Raw genomic sequence first — 22,693 nt, 5'->3', positions numbered from 1 at the left:
GCAACGCTCTGAAGATACGGATTACTTGCGTGAGAAGAAAACTAAAGTTCATTAATATATATATATATATATATATATATATATATATATAAGACAAGAGTAGAGGGTCAAGAGTACAAAATAACAAGCTCCTAACTCAGCCTATGAAGTCAAGGCTGGCCGGAGAACATTTACATATACATATATACGCATCCCAAAAATCCAAATATATAGACAAAATCCTAGTTCATCATAATCCTCTAAGAGGAGCAAAATAAACAAGTATATAAGAGGAGAATCTATATATACATATATCAAAAGATCAAAAAACACCCCAAAAGAAACCACTTTGGTGCAGAAGCTCCAGACGCCTAGCAAGGTACCTCTTGACCTGCATCTAAAAAGCAACAACACAGTATGAAATGGGAACCGGAGGTTCTGAGCATGGTAAAGGTGCCAGACATATAAGATATAAGGTCCTAGAAATGCCAGAGGCAATCTTAGAATGTCGTCACTCGAATATAAAGCTTAAGGACCTAAACAAAACAGAAGCCATGAGTGGGCGATCATCTAAAGGTTCTCAAACCTAACTAAACTTAACATGTACACTGAACTTCTCCACCTTTTCTCCGTTCCTCCGTTTCCTATAAGTTGCACAGACAAACAAGTAAAACAAGGTAAGCACAAGTAGTTCAAAAGTAAACGGATAACAATTATAACAAATAGCAGATTATAATCACATAGGCAATTTCATATAGTTCACAAGCAAGCAAATCAGACAATATGCATATGATGTATGCCTGTCCTATGGCTGATGAGTCTCATCTGTCGGTTATCAAGCCAACACGACAAGTCCGGCTGCTAAACCCTGGAATGTCCCCCGTCACGCATCCCATGAGTCTATGCATAGCTCTCTTTTCATTCATAATTCATACATTCATATATATAACTTTACTCAATGGGGGTTACCATTTCCGGGAATTTATACGTGCCCAATCACCCTTACGACATGGGGCCAACAGAGTATCGAGTCTTAACTTGGAACACGTGGTGGCAAGTCACGGTACTTTATCCAGGAAAACTCGTATCTCAGATAATTGAGTGTATAGGCCAATAAACATTCATATTCATAGTGCTCATTGCATCAACATATTATTTAAGCCATTATATCATATACATTCCAAGTTTACACATTTCCATACATAATTTATCACTTTCCAACTTTCTTCACCGCAAGTTACCTCCATTTCCTAGCCTCAACTCATCACTAGACCTATTACTATGATATAAGGTTAAAAGGATTAAAATAGAGGTTTAGATGTTGAAATTTGAGCTTTAAAACATGAAAAATATTTTTGCTGAAACAGAGGTCACGCGTACGCGTGGGGCACGCGTACGCGTGGATATACGTTTAGACCAAGACGCGTACGCATACCTCATCTCGCGTACGCGTGCAAACCAGGCAAAATCATCTGGTTGCATACGAGGAGTTTCGCATACGATTACAACCCGAATAACGCGTACGCGTGGGCATACATTTTAGCACGTTTCGCGTATGCAGCTCCCCTTACACGTACGCATGTATATGAAACAGAATCGCATGGTCACGTAAGGGAGGTTTGCGTATGCAAAAATCCCAGGTGATGGGTATGTGTGGGTCATGAGTACTTGTGGGCGTACGTTTTGTGAAAATTTTTAACTAAGTCTGAAAAGCTGTAGAATTCCCATTTTGAATTAGAGTGAAGACGCGCATAACTTTTTCATGTTAAATCATTTTTCTTCTGTTCTTCGAACGGCATAAACTTCACGGACCCAGTTTTCATATAAAATAAGTTTGAAACAATTTGGGAATCCGGAAGCGGAGTTATGACTTGGCGAAGTTCGGCCAAAACCCAATTTTACACAAAACCTCAAAACCTCCATTTTTATCAAGTGACCTTTCAAAAATCAACCTACAACATTCAAATTCAGCTCCAACTCATACAATATCATAGCAACATCACTACACATTCAATCACCACCGATCAAACCCCAATTTTCACAACCCTTTTACACATATATCATACATACATACTCAAAATTCAATATTTAGCATACTAAATCCAAGAATTGGCTAGGGTTAGAGATCCTCACCGTATCCACGAACCAAACGAACCAAACCCAACAAGTTCCATAAGCTAAATTGAACCTAGAGAACTAAAATCAACAAATTCTCAACTTGAATACTCACAATTTTTGAAAATCAAGGGGTAGAGTAACTGGAGTGATAGAGTAGCTTACCTATAAAATTGTTCCTATAGATTCGTAAAGCTCGACGCGATGGACGCGTAATCGTAAACGGTGTAGCGATCAGAACTCGATGCAAGAAGTTATGGTAGATTTAATGGAAGAAAAGGGTTTTGGAGTTTACCACATGTTCTTAGCATCCCCAGCGTGTTTTGCATGCTGAAAGGGGAGGATATGAGCTTCAGCTCATATGTTTAGTGAATTGGTTGGGCCTATGGGTCTGGTTCGATCGGTTCGGTCTATTTGGCTCAATTTTGAGCCAAATTCTTTGAAATTAGTGTCAAAATTTTTGTTTTAATTAGCTCTATCCTATTTTAATATAAAATTTATATTTCTAATTTATTTTATTAAAATTTAATTTATTAATTAATCATTTGCTAATTTAACGGAATTTACAAAGTCGAGAAAAAAATCATTTACGGAAGCACTAAACAATCTCACGGAGTTAAAGATCAAGAATAAAAAAGAATTTTGTTTATTATTAGAAGTTTCATTATCTTTCAAAGTAATTATGAGATGCTGCTTAGAGTATTTTTTAATAATATATTATAATTATTTTATGTAATATAACCTTAATAATTTTATAAAAATAATTTTATAATCACATATTTATTATATCTAACATTATATAATTATTCTAATAATAATTAATAAAATGTTAAATAAAATAATTTTAGACTATTTAAACTAATTTTTTTATTGTGTTTTAAATAATATTCTATTTCATTGATAATATATAAAATGAAGTCAATATTCATGGTCAAATATTTAATGGGCTTCCAAATTAGTAATCTTCTCGATAATTATGAGAATATAAATAATATCGGAAGCATCTAATTTTATTAAGTTAATATGTGAATGCATTAATATTTAAATCTTACCATCTATATACATTCATGCATCTCTACACAATTATTTTAGATGAAAACACAATATGTTTGATACGAAATGCATATATAAATACAAACCGTTCCAGTGGATCATCATCAAGGGTTCATATGAAAAAATATTGATCACCATGTTAGATGTTTGTTCCTATCGTCATTCACTGCCCTACCTACATATACAACTTTATTTCAACTATAATGATCTTCAAATTGATCATTATATCAAGTCAATAAAATACCAAAGGATTAGATTACTTTTATTTGTGCTGGTGCTGCTATATGTTTTTATAATTATTCTTCACGTATAAGCCTTTTCACTATACAAATTTTACAGGTTCTCAATATCTCTTATTTCTAAAACGCGCTTCTTATGACACGTATGCTTCACGCGCTTCCTTAACAGATTTTTCAATCATTCAACGCGCGAATATATAACTTCCTTTTTCGAAAGAATTTCATTTCCTTTTCGAATTTCTACTGCATTTTCTTGCCTTCTCTCTTCGATCTCTTTCGTGCGTTTCTCTCTGTCTTCTCCTTTGCCATTTACGTAAGTTTCTCACTCTGTTTTCTTTCTTCGATTTTTTCGTTTTTTATTGTTTCTAAAATCAAGCTCTAAAATTGTTTTGAAGATAATGGATGATTCAACTTCAGATTGTCAGCTGAACCAGAGCGAAGTAGATTTTGAATTTGAATCCAATGAAGTTCCTGAGGTGTGGTTTAATTCCAGTTAATAATTGAATATGAATTTGAATCCAGTTAGTAGTTTATGATTGTGTAGCTGAATAATACGTGGACTTTGCCTGTGAAATTTGTAGTTCATTGTTCCTTGTTTGAATTGAATCTAATGTACTAGTTTTGATGAATTTTCTGCATTTTATATCAAGCGTTTGGGTGTAAATAAGGAATATTTGGGTGTATTTTAGGAAAGTTTGGGTGTATTTACAGTTTATTATTTCCATCTCACTGAAGATGAATTGTCTTATTCTTTTAGTTGAATTGTTTTAGTTTCTGTTTAATGATGATTCATGAATCTGATTTTTATTATTTTTTATGATGGTTTTATTGTTCCATTTGCATTCTATAATTTATGCTTGTTTTAATATGGTGTATTTTTGGTGTATTTGCAGCCCCTCTATGGTATTGATAAGCAGTTTGTTCTCCATATTCAAGCGTTTTTCTCATACACGTCTTTACAAGTCTTCTTCTCCTTTTATTGTTTTGAATCCAATCAAGTGGTTGAGGTGTATGTGGTTCAATTCAGAAGAAAAAAATGTAGCATTAGAGAAAATATTTTTATGTACAAAAATGCTATTTGTACACTAAAATCAGCCACTAATTAAAATCAACCACCAATGTATTTGTGTATAAATACATGTGTGGTTTAATTTATTTTCAATGTATATTTGTATTCCAGTATGTATTTTATACTGGTGGCTGTCTTTGGTGGCTAATTTTAATGTACACATAGCATAACTCATTTCTGTATTTGCATCAAATTTGGCTGTAAATCGAAGATATTTGGTGTATTTTAAGGAATTTTAGGTGTATTTTTATTCTGATAAGTTCTGCATAATTTAGAACTCTTTCTCTTCCTCCTCCTCATCTTCTGTTGCTTCTTTTTTCATCATCATCATCATCATCACCATCTTTTTCTTTTTTGTTTTTCTTACTCGTCTTTTCTTTTTTGTTTTACCTTCTCAAGTTTCATCTCTTTTTACTCTCTTAACAAGAATAAAAACAAAAAAATCAAACAAAGAAGAAGAAGAAACACATAATGCTCCAAAATTACTTGAAAAATGATGAACTTACATTCATTTAACTAAAAAGAAGAAAGAAGTAAAGAAAAGAAGAAGAAAAACAAAAATGCAGCATTAGAGAAAATATTTTTCTGTACAAAAATGCTATTTGTACACTAAAATCAGCCACCAATGTATTTGTGTATAAATACATGTGTGGTTTAATTTATTTTCAATGTATGTTTGTATTCCAGTATGTATTTTATACTGGTGGCTGACTTTGGTGGCTGATTTTAGTGTACACGTAGTATAACTCATTTCTGTATTTGCAGCAAATTTGAGTGTAAAACGAAGATATTTGGGTGTAACACGAAGATATTTGGGTGTATTTTAAGAAATTTTGGGTGTATTTTTATTCTAATAAATTTTGCATAATTCAGAATTCTTTTTCTCCCTCCTCCTCATCTTTTGCTGGTTCTTTTTTTTTTCATCATCATCGCTATTTTCTTTTTCTTTTTTTTCTTATTCATCTTTTTCTTTTTGTTTTATCTTCTCAAGTTTCTTCTTGTTTTACTCTATTAACAAGAATAAAAACAAAAAAATCAAACAAAGAAGAAGAAGAAACACATAATGCTGCAAAATTATTTGGAAGAGGATGAACTTACATTCATTTAACTAAAAGAAAGAAAGAAATAAGGAAAAGAAGAAGAAAAAGAAAAAATGCAGCATTAGAGGAAATATTTTTCTGTACAAAAATACTATTTGTATACTAAAATCAGCCACTAAAATCATCCATCAATGTATTTTTGTATAAATACATGTGTGGTTTAATTTATTTTCAATGTATATTATTTGTATCAGCATGTATTTTATACTGGGGCTGACTTTGGTAGTTGATTTTAGTGTACACGTAACAACTCATTTTTGTATTTGCAGCAAATTTGGGTGTAAAACGAAGATATTTAGGTGTATTGTTATTCTGATAAGTTCTGCATAATTTAGAATTCTTTCTCTTCCTCCTCCTAATCTTCTGCTGTTTCTTCTTCATCTTCTTATTTCATATTGTAACACTCTATCACACTAATCTTTACGCTTAAGTCGTAAAACAGAGGTGGTGTGGTATTACGACCTCTAAAATAAAATGAGTTTACATAATAACAAAAGAATTATAATATGCTAGGAGCCTTTGAAGAATAGAGGAAATAAAAATTGCGAAAATAAAAGCGCAACGCTAAAGGAACGAGTTAACTTGCGTGTTAAGAAAATCTTAACTTATTAAACATAAGTTAACAGAAATAGGAATAGAGTGCCAAAAATACAAAATATCAAGCTCCTACCTCAGCCCGCGAAGTCAAAACTGGCCGGAGAATATTTACGCATATATACATACATATCCAAAATCCAAAACTTCATATACACAGTCCTGCCTCTCCATAAACCTCTGAGAGAATAAAAAAGAACAAGTTATGCGGAGAGAAAACTAAGTACACATATATACATCACTGTACAGCAAAACTACCCAGTAACCATTTCGCTTCAAGAGTCCAAACGCCTAACGAGATGCCTCTCGACTTGCATCTGAAAAACAACAACATAGTATGGAATGAGAATCGGAGGTTCTCAATATGGTAAAGGTGCCACACACATAATATATAAGGTCCTGGGAATGCTAGAGGCAATCCTAGAACGCCGACACTCAGATTGTAGAGCTTAAAGTATTAAATAGAAACTATAAGAGGTGGTTTTCTAAGAATATTTAAACCTAACTTAACTTAACCTTAAATCTAAGTCCCATGCTGCCATTCCTCCGTACCTCCAACTCCATCATGTATTTTCACAGACAAACAAGCAGATAAAGGCAAGCACAAGAAGGTTACAATTACTGCAGGTAACAAATACACATTTAACATGGCAAGTACATATAGGCACACCCAATTAAAGCACAAGCAAGTAATTCAAGTATTATGCATATGATGCATGCCTGTCCTATGGCTGATGAAGCTCATCTGTCGGTTATTCAGCCAACCAGACAAGTCTGAATTGTACTTAGACTATCCCCCGACGTGCATCCCGAAGAGTTTATAATTAGCTTTATCTCAAATAATCAATATTGCTCAATGGGGGTAACATTTTCGGGAATTTATATAGTGCCCGGTCACACTTACGTCGTAGGGTCAACAGAGTATCGAGTTTTTAACCTGGTACACGTGGTGGCAAGCCACATCACTTAATCCAGGAAATCTCGTATTTCAGATCATTCAAATTAATAAGCCATATAAATAATTCAATTATAATTCATCAATATCCACTTCATTCTCAATCGCATATCATTCATCATCATACATCAATCATATTCAATCCTTATCCTTCATTATCACACCTCCCATTCCGTCCATCAATAGTTTCAATTCAAAACATAATTCATTCTTTTCTAAATGAATCAAACTTAAAACATGCTCATTTTCTTACTAACTCAAAATCAAGCCATATAACCTTTGAATCTAAATCTTTTTAAATAATCATATAAACAAAATCTCTAATTTTTATAAAATTTTGACAGCATCTCCTTTAAAACTTGGACTTTGCCACCCTTATCGAGTCCAAACCTGCATTCTTTCCAGTTCAACATACCCTTCCTCATCATCATAACAATCACCACAATAAATCTATCTCAGATCAACAATTATACTCATATAATATTCAAACCTAACAACCAAAATTCAACTAAAAATCATAGTTCACAAATCCTAGGCTTTTAACACAAAATACCTCATTTTTCATTCAAATTTTCCATTCCAATTGTTTTCAAACCTATTACCACCAATCCAAATTGCCAACAATAATCCTCAACAAGCTCCGTATCTTTTCATCAATCATCATTCAACCAAACCAAAATATAGCCATATAATCAACAATTCAATCACATATCCTTTCAAAGATCCAACTAGCAACCAATATCATATTACCAACAAATCACCAAACCAAACCAAGCATATTCATCAACCCATTACTAAACATTAAATATACACCTGTATTCCAACTTATCCTATGGTCATCTAGCCTAAGTTTTCACAGAACATTAAATGCAATAAACCTAAACCATACCTTAGCCGATTCCCACGTAACGCTCAAGGCACTTTAATTATAATAAACACAGCCCTTCCAAAACAAACACAGCCTTCCAGAATTCAATAAACACTAGGCTCAGCTTCCTCCAAGTTCCAATATCCACAATTCCAAGCTCCAATTATTTTTTCATAACCTAATACACATTTATAACACATATATATCCAATTTAATACTCAAAGCTCAAATTCAATGAAAATAAAATAGAATTATCGTATTCTCACCTTACCCAAGCTTCATATAAATAAGAGTAAATGTTTTCCTCAAGTTAATTAGATCCTAAAACATCAGAAATCAAAGAAATTCAATATTCTTTCTCAAATTTTAAAAATTGAGGGAAAAGAGTGGCTGAGAATATTTAAGGGCTTGCTTATGAAATTGTTCTGGTAGAAACGTAGAGCTCAACGCGGTGGACGCGTGGCCACAAACGGTGTGGCGATCGGAACTCGGACGGAGGAGCTACGGCGAATTGAAATTTGCCGCAAGAGTTTCGGCGTTGCTTTCTCTCCCCGGAGCTTTCACGTTGCTGCAGCCAAAATGGAGAAGAAAAGGAACGTGGGCTCATTTAAAGTGTGGGTCCAGTTGGACCGATAGCCCGGTTCGGGTTCAGTTCGACCCGTCCGGTCCAATCTTGGACCGTTTTCTTCGAAATTAGTGTCAAAATTTTCGTTTCGATGAGCTCTATCCTAATTTGATATAATATTTGCATTTCTAATCCTCCTTATTAAAACCTAATTTATTGACTAATTATCTATTAATTTGATCGGGGTTTACATATATTCTCATAATTATTTTTGGGAGGAAAAAATCAAACAAAAAAGAAAAAATACATAATGTTGCAAAATCAAAAGATATGACGATAAAGATGAAATATGCGAAGAAGAAGGAGGAGAAACACGACGATAAAGATGAAACATGCGAAGAAAAAGGAGGATAAACACAAAAAAGAAGGAGAAAAAGAGGGAAAAAGAGGAGGAGGAGGAGGAGGAGAAACGCGAAGAAAAAATGACAGTTGCGATTTTCATTGAGGAAGAAGAAGAAGAGTCGTTAATAATGGTGAATGAGCGCTTTGGAAACGTGATACACGTATTAACACGCTTTTGTAAGTGAGTGTAACTTCTGTTGGGTTTAGCCCAATTTGTAAAGTTTGTAAGTCAAAAAGACTTGTATATGAATAAAAACATATAAGATTTAATTTTGATACATCTTATTGATTCAAAGTGAAGCTAAAAATCTTCCGGAATCAATGTGCCATTTGAACATTAGCAAATAAGATCCAATTGATGTATATACAATGATATTTCATATTTTTAGTTATAGTCAAGTAAAAAGTAAAATCTAATGTATGTTATAATAGTGTATTAAATTTAAAACTTTTCATATTTTCTACTTATATTTTTTATATGTAATGAATGCCTCTTTTAAATTTAGTGTTATCATAAAATTACATTTATTCTAAAAATTTAAATTAGCAAAAGAAGATACATAATTATTTATATTTTTAACAATTTTTTGTCTCAAAATTTATCATTTTTGTATTTTATACAATGTTTTTTTATTTTCGATATTAACATATATTTTATTATCATCAAACAGAGAAGTGTCCGGGAATTATGTGAGAATATTATTTCTATTCTCACTATTAATAAAAGAAATAGATGAAAGCACAAATACCAGTTTACATTTTATTGCATACATAACTAAATCAAATAAAAGACATAACGAAATTATTTTTTCTTTAAATTGATTGAACTTAACTTATAATCAAACGCTATGGAGTATAGGTTTAATCGATTAGATACTTATTATTTTGTTAGAATTTTAAAATTTATACTAAAAAAATATTTAATCTCAATATCATATTTTTTATGCATATATTTATATAATATTTAAATTTTATAAATAGTAAGAATTAAAGGATATCTATAAATTTATAATATTATTATTATTAATATTATTTTTAATAATAATAAAATAATTAATCGTTATTAACCGTTTAGCATGGTATAAACAATATCGGTAATACTTTGCGTTGAACTTGAACCATTGTATTGTTTGACAAAAAAATAACTTTTAAGTGTGATTCATAAATGAAACAATATGTACATTAATAAGATATATTTGTTAAATTTGAAATTCATTGAAAAAGTCATAACCATTAAATAATTATGTGACTTTTGATTACTATCCATAACATATGAATACTGACCAATTGTTTTAAAGTGTTCAACAAAAGAAAATAAAAAGCGTGCTTTTAATTTTTTTGTTTGAGAGTTAAAATTTTTTTATTATTTCCAATTAAAAAATTCATTAGTTTTATTGTATTATGAAAAAATATTATCATTAACTCTATAACAATTAAGTATAGAGACAAATATTTTTTTATAGAAAATAATCTAATCATTTTTTGAAATTATCTTTATATACCCAATATGCACTAATTACTCTTATAAATTTCAAAATATTCATTATTTTAAAATTTGAATGGATCTAAAATTTAAAGATAAATTATCAAAAATATTCTTAAAAGTCTCTTTTGTTAAAATTACATCTTAAAAGATCAAACTAATAAAAATTTTCTAAAAAATTTAAAATCAGAACAAATTCCAAATATTATTTTTTATATATAAATATCAAATAGTGAATAATGAAAATCCTTAAATATTCTATACGTAAATTTATAGCGTGAATAAATTTTGCATGTTATAACATCTAAAATTAGAAGTCGTGCAGAATTGTCTAATCTATTAAAAAGTAAAAGATCTAATAACGTATAGGTGAATAACTAGACATACATCTTATGATGGATATCAATTAAAGAAATACATTAAAATATATATATATAACAAGGATCAATAGGGACATGTGGAAGGGGATAATAATTGGATCCAACTATATCTATCAAGTATTTATTCCAGTTAGACAAATAGATTTATTCAAAACAACACTTGCTATACAAAATTTCAAAGTATTAATAAGGATGTATTTTTTTTTCTTTTTTCAAAAATAAAAAATTACATATGGCTGGATCGGACAAAGATTTGAACATTAAAAGAAACGTGAATATAAAAAGAATCTGGTTAGAGAGACAATAAAAAAATTTTAACAATGTATACAATGAACTAATTATTTAATTTAATAAAAATAAATAATAAAAACTTTTTTACAAATTATCCTAAATTTAAAAACTTTTATTCAATTATTTCACATCAAATTTTAAATTTTAAATTTTTTTAATTTTAAATTTCAAATTTTCAAAAAATCTAATTAATTATTTCAAAAAAAATAACCATCCAAAATTTTAATTTACCAAAACATTTCACTCCAATACCCTCTTCTTTTACAACCCGCATCCACCCACCTTCATCAATAATCATCCTACTTTACCTTCGTTGCTTGGTTTGCCACACACCACTCACCCTTATTAAAAATAACCATCCACCTCTGAATAAAAATAATCATCTACTTACCTAATGAATTGAACATCCAACATATTTTAATTATATATAACTAAATTCAATCCAGTAAAAATAATCATCTACATAAAATTTAAAGTAACCATCTGCATACCTACTAAAATGACCATCTTAAATTGACCATTAAAATAGAAGAAGAATGAGATGAATAGGCAGAAGAAGCAACTATGATCATCCAACAATTTAATTTTTATTAAAAAAAAAATAAATATATAATTTGATACATAAGTCTTATAATTTGATGTAATAACCATAAAATGAAAAAATAGAAAAAAAAACTTGAACAGACGAGGAGAAGATGACGACAGTAGATGTGAGGGGGCCATAATACCAATGCAACCAGGACCCGTCCAATGGTCACGCTTTCAACTGGCTGACGGAAGAAGCAGGAGCCAGGCGGACGCAAGGCGCGCACACTGTGCAGGTTATTGGCGCAGAGACAGACCGGCACCGAAAGACGAGCGCATACAATGGGTGAGTGGTGCAGGACCAGGGCCGACCAACACAGTTGCTGCCAGCGGGAGGAAGACATGCGCGAAGGAGGTTGGACGCTGTAGTTCTTATGATCGACACTGATGAAGGCTTCAGGTCACGCGACGCCGTGACGGTAGATGTTGAAGGCTACTGCGGCGGGTGTCTATGGCAGCGCGGCGGATGAGAGAGGATGGAGAGAGAGAGAGAAGGAGAAGAAGACCGATTGGAAGTATTCGTGACTATTTAAAATTCTTATTTATTTTGTATTTAAAATATTTATTTGCTTTATATTTAAAATTAGAAATAATTTTATAATTAATTAATTTAATTATTATTTAATATTAATTTTAAAAATATTTTCATTATATATATATATATATATATATATATATATATATATATATTATATACTAATTACATTAGTTCCTCGTACTTTTTCATATAAAAATAGAATTGAAATGATAAGAAAAATACATACTCGTAACATGGAATGTAAACTATTTATGCTTCTGGAAGAAATATATTTGTAATAAATGTATTATGTGAATAGATTTCAACCATTTTACAATTGACACGCTATTTATTTAATTTATAGGATTAATGATAAAATTAATCACTAAAAGATGGTTTATTTGTGAAATTTATTTTCAAATAATTTTTTTAATTAAATTAATCTATAAAAAATTTAAAATTAATTGTATTTGTCCTTTCGTTGAATTAATATTCTCCGTTAACAATTGCTAATGACATCAAGAATATTTCTTAAACCTTCATAAATTATTAATCTTTTTTTGTCATTTTTAGACTTTAATTTTTATCATATAATAAAAAATAATTATTTTTTATATTTGCTATGAATCTCTAAATATTTTTTGTAGAACGGTCAAAAATACATAAATCAGGAGACAATATGAATTATAATAATTTTCATATAATTATGCTAAATAACTAACTAGAAGTGTAACTAACTAATAAAAAAAAGTGTCCATTAACAAAAAAAATAATATCCCAACTCCAGAGTTACCTTAATTTCACTTTGAATCCCATTCACAATAAAATAAACAACCACAAAAAACAAGAAATAAACATCCGAAACAAAATAAAAAACATCTAAAATTATTGTAAAATATTATCCAAAACTCTTTCATTTGTGGTAAAGAAGAACGTACCCTTTTTAGATATAAAAACATCCAAAACCTAATAAAAAAAATATCTAAAATAATTTAAAATTTTTAAAATTTAATAAAATGAGACATCTAAAATTATTGAAAAAAGAACATCTGAAAATTAAGAAAAGAAACATTCAAAACTATTCAAAAAATCATTCAAAACCTAAAAATAAAGAAACATCAAAATTAAAACAAAAGAAACAATACATCCAAAATATATAACAGAAAAAAATAACCACAAAAAATAAAAAGAAACATATGAAACATAACAACTTAACAAAAGAGAGATATCTAAAAGCATTTAAAAAATTCAAAACCTAACAAAATAAGACATCCAAAATTATTGAAAAAAGAACATCCGAAAACAAAGAAAAGAAACATATAAATTTGTTAAAAAAATGATCCAAAACCTAAAAAGAAGAAACATTCAAAATATAAGAAAAAAGAAATATCCAAAACATATAACAAAAACACATCGAAAATCTAGGAGAAAGAAACATCTAAAACTTGTAAAAAGAATCATGCAAAACTTAGAAGAACGTTTGCGGGTGGCGAGAGTGATGTCGAGGCCTCTTGCTAAGAGTCTTTTGATGAACCTGGCATTGGGTTGATGTTGTTGTGCTCTAAAAACGACGCTCACAAAACGTGAAGCTCTTTTTTGTCGTCAAAGCCATGGTTTCACAAATAGAAAATAACATAAGAATGGAGATATTATTAGAGCGTTATTGCTTTTTTTTATCAATCTTGATTAGTGAATATGCATGACAATAAGTTACAAGGGAAGGTGTCGCAACATGAGAAATTGCAGGGGGCGCACATCACAATTAGGGGTGGCAAATGGCCCTAAATCCACTGGACCGGCCTACATAACCCGCCAAAAAAGCGGGCCATATTGAAAAATTGGAACTGCCAAATAGTAAAAACCCACCTAACCTGCACTGCTTAAACTGCAGGCTTTGGCAGGGCATGGCGGGCTTCCTCGCCGAACTTAGTATTTTTTGGCAAGGTGGTATTTTTGTAATTTTTTTGCCAAAATCCAACTTTTTCCAACCCAACTTACAAGAGAATGAAGATGAAAATTGAGTGTTTTACATTATTTTTATTTTGCTTTGGAGACAATATTTATAATTATATTTTGGATTATGTTCATTTTGCTTTGGAGACAATATTTATAATTATAAAGACTTTAATATTTGTGAATATAAAAATTATAATTTTTTTATGCCTTTAGAAATTATAAATTTATTAAAATGATTGTGAAATTATATATATTATTTAATAGTTAATAGTAAAAAAAAAGAGAAAACTTGGCAAGCTTAGCCCGCCAGCCCATAGTTAGGTGGGACGGGGTGGAATTTTAGGACCACCTCGCTAGGCGGGGCGGGGTGGGCCAGTAGCTGCCAAAAGGCGGGCCTTCGGCGGAGCGGGGCGGGGCGGGCTTCCCCGCTTGCCATCCCTAATCGCGACACGAGAAATTGTAGGGTAAGACATGTGCAACACGAGACGAGGTGTTGCATGGAGAGGAACGGCGTCACAACGATCAGGGTTGGAGGGGAGGGACACGGCGCCGCAGAGTGTAACACCCTAATATTCAAATCCTTATGCTCGAGTCATAAGTCAATGATAATAAGGTGGTACGACTCTCAAGGTGGATTATAATATATATATATATATATCTATATGATTGAAAGGAGTTATTTAACAAGGAGCCTGAAAAGGAGCAAAATAAAATCGCGATCGGAAACACTCTCGTATCAAAGAAAAGAAAATAAAATGTATTCGGATACTGAATCAAGATAAGGTATATCAATAAGGAAGAATAGAATAAAGACAAGGTACATATATGTATATAGACATGAATATAATAGCCACTAGTCAAAACCTGCGAAGTTTAGGCCGACTAGAGTACAGTAATAAAATTAGTTGACAACAGTAATTTTTCTATCTCTCTCAGAATATACATCAAAGCTTCTATAGGCAAGTTTTCAAAAGAAATTAAATACATAATAAAAGGTTTTCAAAATAAGTTCGAAGAGATTCTAAACAAAAATAAAACAAAGTCCAACGATCTTCGCCATCTTTCAGATAAACCACAACTCACTGCTGAGCACTTGGACCTGCATCTGAAAAACAGAGAATGATTCATGGGTTTCCAGTACGGTAAAAGTGTCAAATAAATACAATACACTATAACATAAATTTACTAAGCATCTTAAACTTCTTATCTCGTCATATCCATCATAAGCTCTCACTAATCCATAACTTGGCAACTATCACAAGGAATTCTAATTCTAACCTGTATATCCTTTATACTTTTACTACCTTCCAACAAAATAATCCAAGACCCCAACCATCCCCCAAGTAACTCAACTTTTACAAAAACACAAATAATACATACAAGTAATGCACAAGTAAGACAAGTAAGACAATTAGCAAATAATCATGAAACATGTACAATTAGGCAAACCAAAGCAATTAAGCAAACTCAAATAGTTCAAACATATGCAAATGATGCATGCCTGTCCTACTGGCCGTAAACTCACGTGTCGGTTAAATTTTCAAAACCTGAAACACCCGGTAGCTAACCCAGATATTGTCTCTCTATGCCTCCACACTCTTGGGATATAGTGCCCGTTACACTCTCTAGATATAGTGCCCGTCACACTCATGGGATATAGTATCCGTCGCATTTCCTGGGACAAAGTGCTCCCACACTCTTGGGATATAGCACCCGCCATGCCACGCTCTTGGGATATAGTTTCCGTCACACTCATGGGATATAGTGCCCGACACAGTTTTCAGGGTAAGGTGCTCCCACACTATTGGGATATAGCGCAGGTCATGCCACGCTCTTGGGATATAGTATCAGTCACACTCACGGGATATAGTACCCGACACACCTTACAACGGAAAGAAACTCATACATTCTCATCATCAACAATTCTCAATCAGGCCTCAATTATCATATTCATTCATAATCATTCGTAATCATTTCACAACCATTCATCTTAGCTATGGCATCACATATACCTCATGTATTTACATTTTTCATATATATAAATCATCACTTTCCAACCTTATTTCACCCCCAAAGATACCTCATCTTCCTTACCTTCCATACTAAGATCTAGGGTTAAGAGAGTGAAAATAGAGATTTAGCTAGAGGTTTGAAATTTGGTTTTAAAACACAAAACTCTTTTTTTTTTTTTTTTGCTGAAAACAGGGTCACGCGTATGCGTGGGAGGGCGTTTGGCCCATCATATGTACGCATACACATGCTCCCGTACGCATACATGCCAAATAAAGGCGACCCTTCACGTATGGAGGGGTTCGCGTACGCATACAGTGCAGATTAGCCAAAAATGGTTAAGTCTGTAGAATTTCAGTTTTTCACACCAAACTTTTAACAGGCATAACTTCCTCTACAAAAATCTATTTTCCATAATTTTTATACCGTTTTAAAGCTTTCTAAATTATCTTTAATTTGAAATAGATTTTATTTACTTTCAAAATCCGAAGCTTAAGTTATGAATCTTCGAAGTTCATTAAAAACCAAATTTTCACCCAAAAGTTCAAAACCTCTATTTTTCAACAATTCATTCCAAAGTTTCTCAACCTAAAACAACTCTGTTTCCAACCAAAATCCTTCTATACCCTTATCACCCCTCTCTCGATATATCAATGTCAAATTCTATCAATTTCAATCCAACAAATTCACAGTTAACCAACATTATTCATAAATCAACAATCAATTATTATTGTTATTCATCATCATCATCCAATCACCAATCATCAACCATATACTTAACTTTCTTACCTCTTTCTGGCCTCCCTCCCAAATTCACGGCCTCTGGCCCAATATTTCATCAAATCAATGTACATAAACTAATAACCATATAATTCACTATCTAATACCAATTTCAATTCACACATCAACTATGCAAAATTCCACAATCCTTATCCAATATCAACATCATCCACTACATATATAATACCAATCAATCATACCTTTCAAGCTTAATCCTAGGGACACCTAACCTAAGAATTCACATCATATCACACGGTACTTAAATGAAACTTAAATCGTACCTTAGTCGATTCCTCGTAACACCCAAGGACACCTCAAGGCCAACGTTCCTTAAGAGTCCACAGCCTCAAAGCCTCTCCGAACCAAATCACCGTCACCAAGGTTCAATAATCAAGTTTCTAACATCATCAATGTACTCCAAATCAACAATATTCAATCTAAATCATATATATCACCATAGTTGATCCCTAAAATCAAAATCTCAATAATTTCACAAGAGGGTTAGAGTTCTTACCTTCTCCAAATATTATAGAATCATAACTCAATAATATTCTCAAGTTAGATTGACCCTTAATACATCAAAACATAAAAATCTCAAAATTTCAAACACTAAATTTTCGAAAATGAGAAGAGAGGATAAAAACTAGGAATATGATTTTCTCACCTTTCAATATACTGGACTTTGTAGAGAATTCTGAGATAAATGTGTGGTCATTGACGGCTCGTCAATTGGAGCTCCGGATCAAAAATTATGGCGAAATGAAATTAGAGCCAAGGGTATGCTCTTCTCCTTCTCCCCCTCACCATGTTACAGCGTGTTTCCCCCCTTTGTTTGGGGAAGAAGGGCTGATGCCCTTCATTTAAGTGCAGTTAGGTTGGGCCATGGGCCCAATACTAAGCTGGTTTAGTCTGTTCGATCTAATTTTGGACCAAATTTTTTAAAATTAGTGTCGAAATTCTTGTTTTAATTTTCTCTATCACATTAAACCATAAAATTTTATTTTATAATTTTTTAGAATAAATTCTAATTTATGGGTTAATTATATATTAATTAACCGGGTTTTACACGGAGAGAAGAGTTCGGAAGATAATGCAGCAGCGCGCAAGCAACGATGGACCTTGAAGGCTCTCGGAGGAATTGCAAAGGGAGGTAATTAACAGTGTCGCAGGGAAGAGCAATTGGAGGGGGAGGTCACAGTACAGGAGTTGAGGTTGGATAGCGCGTGTTTTTGAACCTAATTCTAATTTTTGGGAATTTCAAAATACGATTTTTTAAAAAATTTTAAAAAGTTGTTCATGTTGGTTATACATAGATTTGGTTATCTATACTTTTTCTTTTACTAAAGAAAAACATCTATCGACATTAAATGTTAAAAATTTTTCACATTCAAATAAAATATAAACGAATTCTAATTTTTATCTTAAACTCGTTACTAATTTGTTTAAAAAAAAATTGTGCCATAAAAAGATGTTTCACAAGAAATTTTTGGATTAAATTTAGCTGAATTTAAATATATTTTTTTATAATCTACACCGAAATCCGTTAAAAAAGTTACTTTTAAACAACAAATATATTTATTTAGTACTTAATTTGATGGCTAATTTTTTTATAAACTAAATTGATATGATTAGACAATAATAAATTAAATTCACTTTTAAACGATAAATTTTATTTCCATAATTATTCCGGACAAGATTTTAGACTTTATTTTTTCACTTAAACACTCTTAATTCCGAACAATAATTTTTTTCATAATTTTAGCTTTTATTTTCTTTTCCATAATAATTAAATCTGAATCCCTTTAGACTTTATAATTAATGTGTTCAGGCATCTAGTTACAATTTTAGTAGGTATAATGTAATTTGTTTGAAATGCAATGGATGTATAAATATCCTTCTATGCGGTGCAAAATCCATATGATTCTTTGTTACTCATGCTAGCTAGATATATTTATTCCATATTGTTTAAGGTCTCATATGGCCCTCCTTGTCTTTGTTAATTGTTATACACTTTTTCTCTTTCATATATGTACTATGTCTTTAAAAAAGATCATTGTAGCTAGATCTACATATCAACTCAATAAAGTACCGAAAAGCTATATTATAATATTCCTTCTTTGATTGTTCTCATAAATAATAACTTAAGTGATAATATTTGTTAAACATACTTTTTGTGAGTATTTTGGGCAATGCGACTACCTGCATTGCTACAATGAAAGGGACATCAAATTGTGCATAATTTGAATGTTTTGTTGGAACTGTAAAATTGGATAATTAATAAATAATTAATTTATAAATTAAAATTTATTTTAGAAAATAAAAATGTGATTTTTATGATTAAAAAAAATTAAAACGAGAATTTTGATACTAAATTTAAATAATTTGGTTTAAGATTAAGTCAAACAGACCGAACCGAACAAATCAAATCCATATTAGATCCAAGGTCTAACCCAATCACCCTTTAATGAAGGCAACAACCTTCCTTCCCCAGCCAAACACACACACACGCTGAACATACATTGAAGAGGGGAATAACACTTCCAAATTACAAACCCTTGGTTAGAATCAGGGACGGACTTACTCGGGCCTCGGCCCCCCAACTTTTTTAGAAAAAGGTTAATAGTAATGAGTTATTAAGTATGATTTAATTTTTTAAAAATTTATTTAGTATTTAGTCTAATATAAATAAAGTCCAGCCTAACCTAAATATTAATGATTTCTAATATCTAAAAAGTAAGTAACAATATTAAAAAATATGAAAAAATATTATTACTAATATTTTTTAATTAAATAAAATTTTTTAAATTACATAAAGTAGATTTTTTTTCTTGTGAGCGTTTTTCTTGATTCATTTGATATTAATTTTCTCTGTTTCAACTACTACAATTGAGAGTTCTTTTTCAGCTATAAATATTGTGAAGAATAATTCAGAAACAAAACGAAAGATAAATTTCTTGCTAATTGTATTTTAATTATATTGAAAGAAAATTGCTGAAAAATTTGACACAAATTCTATTATCGATGAATTTTATGAAACGAAGAATCGACTACTTCGTTAATAAAAAGTACATACATATTTTTTGTACCTTAAAATATATTCTCTATCAGTATATTTTTGTAATGTATTTTACATTATATAATTTTTTGCATAATTTTTTAATATTATATATGTTATTGGCCTCCCCCATAATACTATTTCTGGATCCGTCCTTGGCTAGAATTGAAATCAAGATAACTTTTCATCCGGAATTTCGATCATCGCACTGTTTGTAGTCATGCGACCGCAGCGCCGAGCTCTACAAAGCCTACATGTTTCTGTAAGAGGTAAGCCACGTTTTCTCACTTGTCCTTCCAACCCTTGAAATCAAAATTATTGGGTAAAAGTGTTGAGATTTTGAGCTCTTTGATGTTATAGGATCCAATTAACTTGAGGAAAAGGCTTAATCTTGCCCCTTTTATCCTTGGGGATGGTAAGAATTTTCAACCCTAGTGAAATATTTGATTTGTTGTATTGGGTGTTGAGTTTGTATATGTGGGTGTCTATGATGTGTGTTAGGTAATATGTATATAAGTGGTTTGGAGCTTGATTGAGTTTTTGGAAGCTTGAAAGTGGACTTTTAGTGCTGGAAAATCTATTTGGGAGGTGTTGAACCTTGAAAGCTTGAGAAAAAAGTGAATTAGAGGTGTTCTGAGTTGAGTGGAGAATCGGCCAAGGTATGGTTTCGGTTTCTCGTATCTAAAATGTAATGTAATGTGAAAACTTAGGCTAATGACCCTAGGATAGGAATTGAATTTGTGATGTGGTTGATTGGGTGAGAATAATTATTATATATGTGGTTAATGGCCTTGGAGATTGTGGATGATATTTTTGTTGATAAGTATGTGATTTGTATTTGATGTTGAGTGGTATATGTACAGTAATTGGTGAATTTGAAGTTGAATATTGTACTTAATATAGACACTTGATGATGTATAATTGGATATTCTTGAATTGGAAATATTGGATTGGTAATTAAGAAAAATGGAGAATTGGTAGGATGTGGATGTAATGAGAAAGTTGGATAATGTTTAATGCTGAATTTGGTAGGATTTTGGGTTGGTTTTAAAATGTTGGAATTGAGTTTGTTTTGGTGAAAATAGAGGTTTATGAACATTTGTGAAAAATCTTATATTTGGCCAAAATTCGGTGAGCCATAACTTAGCTTCCATACCCCCAAATTATTTTAAACTTATTTCATATGAAAATTGGGTCCGTAAAGTTTATGTCGTTCGAAGAACAGATGAAAAATGTTTTAAAATGAGAAAGTTATGCGCGTTGGAAGTTTGATAGGTAAAATTGAAATTTTGCAGAATTAGCCATTTCTGATCGAACTGCAGTATATGCATACGCATACCTCATTCGCGAAGGGTCATTTCTGTCCAGCGTACATGCATACGCGGACAAGGCTATGCGTACGTGAAATGGGCCAAAATGCATGCTCACGCGTATGCGTGCCCCTGGTTTCAGCAAAGTTAATTTTTGTATTTTAAAACCCAATTTTGAACCTCTAAACCTCTATTTTCACTCTTTTAACCCTAGATCTTAGTAGTAGGCCTAGTAATAAGATGAAGTTAGGAAAGATGAGGTATCTTGGGAGTGAAGTAAGGTTGGAAAGTGATGATTTATACATGAAAAATGTGAATACATGAAGTATATGTGATACTATAGCTATGATGAACGGTTGTGAAATGATTACAAATGATTATGAATGAATGTGATGATTGAGACTTTGTTCATGATGAGAATGTATAACTCTCTCTCTGTTGTAAGGTGTCAGGCACTATATCTCATGAGTGTGACAGGCACTATATCTCAAGAGCATGGCATGGTGGGCGCTATATTCCAAGAGTGTGGGAGCACCTTACCCTGGAAAATCCCCTTTGTTGCTTTGTCTATTTTGTTTGTCTGTGTGGTTCTATCGGAGTTTCGGAGGATTGAAGGAAAGGCGATGGTTTTAAGGATTAAGTTAGAATTGAGATAAGTTAGAACTCTTTAGATACCTTACCTTATTTTATGATCTTAAATGTTGGTTTTAAGTTTGAATCTATTGTCAGAAGTTCTAGAATTGCCTTTGCCTTTCTCAGGATATTATATGTTAGATATGTGGGCACTGTTACCAAGCTGAGAACCTTCAGTTCTCACCCCATGCGGATTTTTGTAGTTTTCAGATGCAAGACGTGAGGCTCCTCGCTGAGGCATGCTAGTAGCTTCTGATTAGCGAAGATCCTTATCTCTCAGGGCTTTATTTTGGTTATATGTATTTATATAGATACTTATTATCTCCACTGTTTATATATATATATATATATATATATATATATATATATATATATATATATATATATATATATACTGTATTAACTCTTCTTAGAGGTTATTTTAGAGAAACGGGTTCTGTAATTTTGTATTTTGGGTTTCTTTTGGGTTTTCCTATATATATTTGTATGTATACTTATATGTTCGAGCTGGTTTATCTTCGTGAACCGAGTCTTGAGTTTTGTTATTTATATTTTGGCACTCTTTTATATCTACTCGTGTTAGAATATCTCTTACCTTACGTCATGTACTTTATCACTTCGTGAGTGTTGCACTTTTTGAATTTAACAATTTTGTTTTACCCTTTTATTTAAAGGTTTATAGTTAAAAATCTTTTTTATTATTATTATATATAAATTTATTTTTAGAGATCGTAATACCTCATTATCTCTATCT

This window comes from Arachis stenosperma, chromosome 4 (assembly GCF_014773155.1).
Source record: "Arachis stenosperma cultivar V10309 chromosome 4, arast.V10309.gnm1.PFL2, whole genome shotgun sequence".
NCBI classification, from domain to species: Eukaryota; Viridiplantae; Streptophyta; class Magnoliopsida; order Fabales; family Fabaceae; genus Arachis; species Arachis stenosperma.
This window is presented reverse-complemented; position numbering follows the sequence as displayed.